Source organism: Pleurodeles waltl, chromosome 10 (assembly GCF_031143425.1).
Source record: "Pleurodeles waltl isolate 20211129_DDA chromosome 10, aPleWal1.hap1.20221129, whole genome shotgun sequence".
Lineage (NCBI taxonomy): Eukaryota > Metazoa > Chordata > Amphibia > Caudata > Salamandridae > Pleurodeles > Pleurodeles waltl.
Genome location: NC_090449.1, coordinates 20,469,339 through 20,477,483, shown reverse-complemented (window position 1 = coordinate 20,477,483; position 8,145 = coordinate 20,469,339). Strand labels below are relative to the sequence as shown.

Here is an 8,145-nt window from a genome sequence, read left to right as displayed (position 1 = left end):
ATGTGGGACGGACTAGCAGGAAGGTGTAGCCTATGAACGGAGGGATTTCATTTTAGTGTAACTTCTCTTTCTGTAAAGTTTTTATTTCACCTTTTCTAGTTAATGGAGAATGCAGATTCAGAAACGCCTAAAAGAACATGACTGCTGTGCACTAATCTCAAAATCTAATAATCCCACACTAACCTGTCAGGCAGAAGCTCCGTGCTCGAACATTGAATGGATTCCTCCATCAGACTTTGAAAGACCAAGGTCTAAAACAAAATTTAAATCATTGAGGGGCATATTTACTAACATTTCATGCAACACTGCGCAGGAAGTGATGATGCTGCACGGCATTGCGTGAAAGGGAATGAGCAGAGCTGCAGTATTTTCAAAGATAAGGTGCCCTGGAATTGGGGTGAAAATCTCTGTCATGCAAGTTACAAAGTGAACCCTCACATCATCTCTCTGTCACCTCTCCCTCCCTCAGATCCCTCTTCTCTACCTGTTCCCTCCTCTCTCCTGCCTTGCCGTTCGTCTGCATCTCTCTACCCATCACGTTATCTCGCAGTTCCCAGTTTCTCACTTTTTACATGCCCCCTCTACCCTTTTATCTCGTTTCAACCTTCTCTTTGTCACGCTCAGCATCTCTCTCTACCTGTTTTTCACTCCTTTCTCTGCCAATCTTCCTCTAGTACCCTCTTTCGTCTCTCAGCTGACAGATTCTTGCTTGATTTCCTCTTCTCTCACTGCTCAGACCTCCTGTCTCTCCCTCCCTCTCTTTATATCTCTCTCCTCCTTTCACACCATCATTTCTCTCTCAGTTTCACTCTCTGGTAGTGCAGCCAGCTGTGAACTGAAAGCCTTCTTTCACTAGGGTAACCAGATTTTGAGGAGGAAAAACTAGGACAGGCCAGACATAAAGGAAGGACTAAAGACTTTACTCTCACTTTTATATCTTGCCTGTCCCGGTTTTTTGCGTAGCTTTGTGAATGTGTGCCTATACATGTGTGTGTGTATGTATGTATATATATATATATATAGATAGATAGATAGATAGATAGATAGATAGATAGATAGATAGATAGATAGATAGATAGATAGAGATATATATACACAGTGCTACAGGCACTTTTTTATTTTCAGAGGTAGAGTACCTGCACTTCTCAAGAAAAACATAATACTTTTAATTGGAGAGTACCGGCACTTCTCAGAAGCAAGCAGGTACTCTGGCACAGAGTACCTGCACTTCTAGTTTTCCATTTCAAGCACTGATATATATATATATATATATATATATATATATATATATATATATATATGTATATATATGTATATATAAATATATATTTTTTTTCCCACAAAGATGAGAGTCCGCTCATCATACGGTTGCACCAAAACAAAGAGGATTTAACAACCGCTGAACGTAAGAAAAGACAATCTCCCATTCATTGGTGCTCATCTGTTTTCTTCGAAATACGGTGCAAATTAAATGTTACTTCCAAACACGAAATGTCTACGCATTTCAGCTAACGCCTTCTTCTTGACTGGATATATATATATATACACACACACACAAACCTATATATACACACACATTTACAAGACTACACATATAAAATAAGCTATGGGTTGACCTCCCACCCTGCACCCCCAACCCGCCCCCACCCACCTCTCTCTGCCCCCCACTCCGTCTCTCTGCTGGGAGCAGACAGGGGACTGTGTTGCCTGACAGTAACAGATAAATTACTTTAATTATTACATACTTTGTAGGCATCTGTTAAAGGAGAGTATACCTTGAACGTATGCTTCCCTAGATGATCTGACCTTTGTCCCAAAAACCGGGACATTTAATTAAAATTAGGAGAAGCGTCGGGACCCCGGAACAGTCCTCTAAAAACCGGGAATTCCGGGGCGCCTGCTCCCCCATCTTCCAGCAGCGGAGCGCGGCTTCGGGCGCAATCACCCGTGGCCCGGGGCTGGACCTTTCACAACTGCCCCCGTGTCAGCATCAAACGCTGCCTGCATCTTGGGTGGTTTATTTTTCATCTTTAAACACCTCCAGCTAAGTGTGAGACTTTGCTCAGTAGCCCGACGTATAATATAAAGAACATACACCTATTTTAGCGTGTACCACTGCCAGGTGGCTATGTTGTAATCATGCGACGTCCTCGTAAATATGACCTTTTCTCCTGAATGTTGACCCTTTGTCCTGAATTTTTACTGTCACTGTCGGAACTTGCCTTCTTGCCGGGTGGCCACCCTAAACACAACTTGCATTTAACTTTCATTTAAGCCGCGCGTTATCTTCTATGTAGTTAATTGAAGGTGAAATAGAAAAAGTTACAGAGTAGTTTGGGGTGTTTTTTGGCCACGCCTTTGAACCCGCCCCGTCGCGCGCAGCATCCCAGGTCCCACCCTGGTTTTAAATACACTTTGACCACTGACTTCAAGAACCAGAGCAAAGTTTTAAAAAATGAAGAAAAACACAGGCCTGCACGAGGCATGGGGCAGCCTGAGCTACGCCCCATCATCGTGACGGCGCAGAAGGCCATAGAAAGCAGCTTTTGTGCATTAAATATCAGGTGGCTGCGCCCGGGGTGGGGGCCAGTCCCTCTGTCTGTCCTTACAAGACCCACAGACACTCGCTGCCTCCCTCCGGCTGGTTCCGCCCCCTCCTCGGCTCCTCCCCGGCAGAAGCAGGAACCAGGAACCGGGGGCTGGGCCAGGCTTGTCTGCCGCGCCTCTGAGCATCGGTGGAGCATCGAGGCGCTGTGTCAGCCGCCTGCCCAGGAGCCCCTGCACCCCGAGGAATAGAGCCGTCCGTCGGGGCACCGAGGAGCCCTGCGCCCCAGAGCTACCCCTGTGCACCGCGCGCCAAGAAGCCCCTGCAGCCAGAGACAGGCACACCGTCGCCAGATTAGAGCAGGTAAGGCTCGCCCGAGTAGGGATTTCTACACATTTCAACTCCTAAAAATGGTTACTTACTGTGTTAATCCAGTGTTAAGACCCCTCAGCTGCAAGGCATCTATGTGTTTTAGAGCGAGGCAGTGCCCCGTGGCGCTACATGAAGGCACCGATAAAGGAATCAAGATCCCGATCATACTTACTTACTTTCTGTACCCGCTCTTGGTACACTGTACCCAGAGTCAGGGTCGGCTTTAGGGCGGTGCGAGCGGTGCCGCCGCACCCAGTGCTGGATTGGGGGCGCTGACCTAAGTGGGGCGCTGTGTTTTGCAATAACTTACCAAACATGCGATTTAAAACCACCTGATGACAAGTTCCTTGTGCGTCCAGCCTTCGGGAAGCAATTAAAATGTCAAGATACCTCCTGTGATTAATGTTCCTGCCAGGGAGAGAGATGGGAGAGTTTGTCTAGCGGCAGTGTTGGCTTGCCATAAAGTAGCGCAGAGGGTTGATGTGCCAGCTGCAAAGAACAGGGCTATATTTTATGTGGATAACTGAGTGGATTAGTAAAGAACAGAGCTATATTTTATTTAGGTAGTTTGCTGAGTGGATTAGTAAAGACAGCCTTTAAAAGCGCTTTAGTTTAAAACAACTGATTGTATGTGAAATGGGGGCTATGGAGAGATGAGGGGCGCATTTGCCGGGTGGTGAGGGAATCCGAGAAGGTGGTCATGAGGCGAGGGGGGCGCCATAAAAAACACTGTCGCACAGGGTGCCACCAGCTTTAAAGACGGCCATGCCCAGGGTCACTGGAATTATGGGGTACCAGGTGACCGATTTATGCGGGAAGGTTGACTGAAGTATGCGGCATGGAACTCCAAATTCTGCGGTACATTTTGCAGCAGCATTTCTTTGTTATTTTATACAAAGGCTAACAGTGTCTGTGCGAAGATAGAGGTTTACCACCTAAATACAGCCATCCACAGCTGAAGGTGACAAACCTTTCTAAGGGGTGTGGCAGCCTTTGTAGTAACTTTCCACCCGTCTGACCTAGAAGCGAAGTCGTTTTTTTTGTTAAAATCTGCGAATCACCGGCACATGAAAGAGTATGTGGCAGGTGAGACAAATCCATCCTTCTGCGGAAGACGCCGCTGCCCCATGACTTGGTATTTTCAGTGGCACTGATTGTATGATAATGAGCAGTGCCCTGGCTGTGTGGGCGAGGTGCATTGGGGGAGCAGTATGAGGGCCTCATTCAGAGATTAGAATGTTGGGGGGGGGTGCTGCAGGTCAGGATTGAGGTGCACTGGCTGAGCTGCATGTAAGGCTCAGTACTAGACTGGCAGGGGACAGCAGGTCAGGACTGAGGTGCATTGGCAAAGCTGCATGTATGCTGAGAGCTAGACTGACAGGGGGCAGTAGGTCAGTACGGCTCAGTACTAGATCGGCAGTGGACAGCTGGTCAGGACTGAGGTGCCTTGGCGGAGCTGCGAGTACGGCTCAGTACTAGACTGGCAGGGGACTGCAGGTCAGTATTCAGGTGCGTTGGCGGAACTACAGGTATACTGAGTACTAGACTGGAAAGGTGCTGCAGGACAGGACTGAGGTGCATTGGCAGAGCTGCGTTTGCGGCTCAGTAATAGACTGGCAGGGGTACTGCAGGTCAGAAATGAGTTGCATTGGCAGAGCTGTTTGTATGCTCAGTACTAGATCGGCAGGGGTGCTGCACGTTAGGACTGAGGTGCATTGGCAGAGCTGCGTATATGCTCAGTACTAGATCGGCAGCTGTCAGCATTTCTGGATTGCAGTGCATTGGCAGAGCTGCGTGTACGGCTCAGTACTAGATCAGCAGTGACAGCAGGTCAGTACTGAGATGCATTGGAGGAGCTGCGTGTACGGCTCAGTACTAGACTGGCAGGGGTGCTGCAGGTCAGTATTGAGGTGCCTTGGCGAAGCTGCGTGTACAGCTCAGTACTAGATTTGCAGTGGACAGCAGGTCAGGACTGAGGTGCCTTGGCAGAGCTGTGTATACAGCTCTACTAGACTGGCAGGGACAGCAGGTCAGTATTGAGGTGCATTGGCAGAGCTGCGAGTACGTCTCACTACTAGATCTGCGGTGGAAAGCAGGTCAGTATTGAGGTGCATTGGTGGAGCTGCGAGTACAGCTCAGTACTAGATGTGTGGTGGACAGCAGGTTAGGGCTGAGGTGCATTGGTGAAGCTGCGAGTACGGCTCAGTACTAGATCGGCAGTGGACAGCAGGTCAGTATTGAGGTGCATTGGTGGAGGTGGGTGTACGGCTCAGTACTAGATCGGCAGTGGACAGCAGGTCAGGGCTGAGGTGCATTGGTGGAGCTGCGAGTACGGCTCAGTACTAGATCGGCAGTGGACAGCAGGTCAGGGCTGAGGTGCACTGGCGGAGCTGTGTAAATGCTCAGTACTAGATCGGCAGTGGACAGGAGGTCAGGGCTGAGGTGCATTGGCGGAGCTGCGAGTACGGTTCAGTACCAGATCGGCAGTGGACAGCAGGTCAGGGCTGAGGTGCATTGGCAGAGCTGCGAGAATTGCTCAGTACTAGATCAGCGGTGGAAAGCAGGTCAGGGCCGAGGTGCATTGGCGGAGCTGCGAGTACGGCTCAGTACTAGATCGGCAGTGGACAGCAGGTCAGGGCTGAGGTGCATTGGTGGAGCTGCGAGTACGGCTCAGTACTAGATCGGCAGTGGACAGCAGGTCAAGGCTGAGGTGCATTGGCGGAGCTGCGAGTACGGCTCAGTACTAGATCGGCAGTGGACAGCCGGCCAGGACTGGGGTGCACATATTAATCTCTCAGAGGGTGCTGGGGTGAGCAGGGTGCGTCACTCAAAGGTGATTAATTTGTGTGGAGATTGCAGGCAAGTTGAAGCAAATAAAACTAACCCCCAGTAACCAATAACGCTGGAGGAACCTGGGGTTCCAGAGCAGTGTGCTGCCTTCATAAAGCGCTTCAATGCCTTACCAGGGGCAGTAAGCGCTATACAAATGCAATTACAATTACTTTTAGCCTTTTATTTAAAATGGCATTAGATCTGAGGTGGTCTCTGTGGGAGTTGTCTGGGGGTGATCTTCACACTGCTAAGGGGATACTGGTGCGATCTTGAGGTCCACCCCTCGAAAGTGCTGGAATGAGAAAAAAATGACTCTGGGAACCCATGTATTCGGGGCTAAGACGTGGCAGCAGAAAGGACGTGGAATAGTGGCGTAACAAAACTTTACCCCCCCACACCCCTTGCAAAGTACATTGGGGGGGTCCTGCCTCTGGACTCACTGAGGAGCTCTCAGGCCAGGTTACTGTGTTTAGGTGGCCCCCTGGAGCTCAGCCCTCCTCCCCTTGCACTGCAGGGCCTGCGGGGGCCTTTGTTACACCACTGATGTGGAGTCACAAGGGTGGAGTCATGAGGAGTCTGACAGTCAGCTTACACAATTAGAAATATGTTTTTTGAACTCGGCCACAGAGAAATTTGCCACAAGGAGAAACGTGACGGTAAATCTATTTTAGGTTACTTAATGGGTCACAAAGAGTCTGCGTTTGTCACGCTAGGCCTTAGTAGAAGCAAAGCTATAATCTGCCTGGATTGCTGTGATATGCAATTTAAAGGTCGAGCGTAGGCAGCGCGCAGCACTGTCTGCAAGACATGTTGTATCCTATCTCTGGGCGTTTAACCACGCCCACTCTTGCCATTCATTCTTTGTTGTGGTTGTCCTAAATGCTTCCTTTTTATTGGTGCATTTTTCTAAATGTCCCTCCCTTGGTGTCCTTAGTTCCCCTCCCAGGCGATTTCACTAAGAGAAGATTTTTGTTGGCCATCACACTACGTTCAAGCTTTCTCCTGTTACAGCGTGTGATGGCCCTCCTCAATCCATGCGGACTTCACTGATTTGATCCTTTTGGTTGGCCATCTCTGGCCATCTGTTGCCTCTTCAGTCACCCCCCCCACCCTCCTATCATTGCTGTCATCCTCCCTGCTCTGCTGCTTGTTTTCAATCTATGCGCTGCAAACGTTTCTACTTCTAGTCGCCATGTGTTTAAATACGGGTGACTCTTCAGTGTTCTAGTGGTCATGAAACTGGTGAAAGTGTTGATTCAATGCATGTTTAGTGTCCAGTGTGATGTGAAGTTTCATAAGCTGCAGTTCTTTTAACGGGACGCCAGTTTGTATGAAGAAGCAGACGCAGTTTGTATGACGAAACAGATGCACTGGTGTGGTGCAGCTCTGGGCAGGTGTTTGGTTTTTCCACCTGTTCTGGATTGTAACACTGCTTCTCGAGACATGGTATTGTGTACCAACATTACACACATCCGTCTGAGGATGGGATCCTCTAAGACTGTTTGAGAGACAAGTAGGCTACAAAACATGCGTTTTCTGTGATATGAGTCCGATAGACACTCACAGTTGAGAATGAGGGCAAAGAGGTTCACAATGGGACACTGCAGTGATTGGATGGGCAATACTCAGTTTTCTTGTCATATATTATGATGGTTTTCTTGGTGTTTTTAAATGTCTGTGTCCAAGCTGACTGTTGAATAGGAATTCACCCACATGTTTTCTTAACAAGTAAGAAGGAATTTGCTAGAACAACTCCGTTTTGGTTAAAAAGTATTTCTTGACTTCTTGGTGTAAAAATGAGATTAATAAAAAAACGAGCAACTGAATTTTAATGTACAAGGAGTTTAGTTATCCTGTTTTTTTTTTTTTTTACTGAATCGTACATTCTGTCAACTTGAGCAAATAAGTTAAATAAAGTCCCTCATGTAAGTACTTTTATTATTGAATGTCCTTAAGCTTCTACCCAACAAAATTGAGCTATTCAGCTGTGACTTCTGCAGGAATAGAGCTCCCTGGATGTAAAGTAAAATGAAAAAGAAATAGACCATAGATACTACTGTTTTTTCTGATACTCAGAATTATACCATGGTTATTTGTATTTACCGGATGCGGAATTTGCTGTGGTATTACTATTTGTCTGCAGAGAAACATGGATTCGCCATAGTAATAAGTGTTAATAAAAAATATAATAAATAATGGCAACATTTAAAAACGTGCTGCAGATAGAGGAAGAAGGTAAATGGAATTGCTTTAGTTATATGCAGGGCCGCTGGAATTATGTGGCAGAGAGAACAAAATTACGCGGCAGGGTTGAGCAATTTATGTGGAAAGAAAAGTCCAGGTATGCATTTACAACGCTAGTAGCTCTAATTCGAGCAAATGCGAGACCTATTGCA

At 47.6% G+C, this 8,145-nt stretch overlaps 1 protein-coding gene across 2 annotated transcripts in view; it reads left to right on the top strand.

Annotated features, from left to right (window-relative positions):
* Positions 1-2,560: 2,560 nt before the first annotated feature.
* The window catches only part of LOC138260937 (ras-related protein Rab-7a-like), a 155,004-nt gene continuing 149,419 nt past the window's right edge, over positions 2,561-8,145 (top strand). The window contains exon 1 of one of the 2 annotated variants that reach the window (XM_069209470.1): positions 2,561-2,908. The gene's annotated coding sequence lies outside the window, so the exon portion shown is untranslated. The remainder of the gene's footprint in view (positions 2,909-8,145) is intronic. The other variant, XM_069209467.1, reaches the window with a different exon arrangement.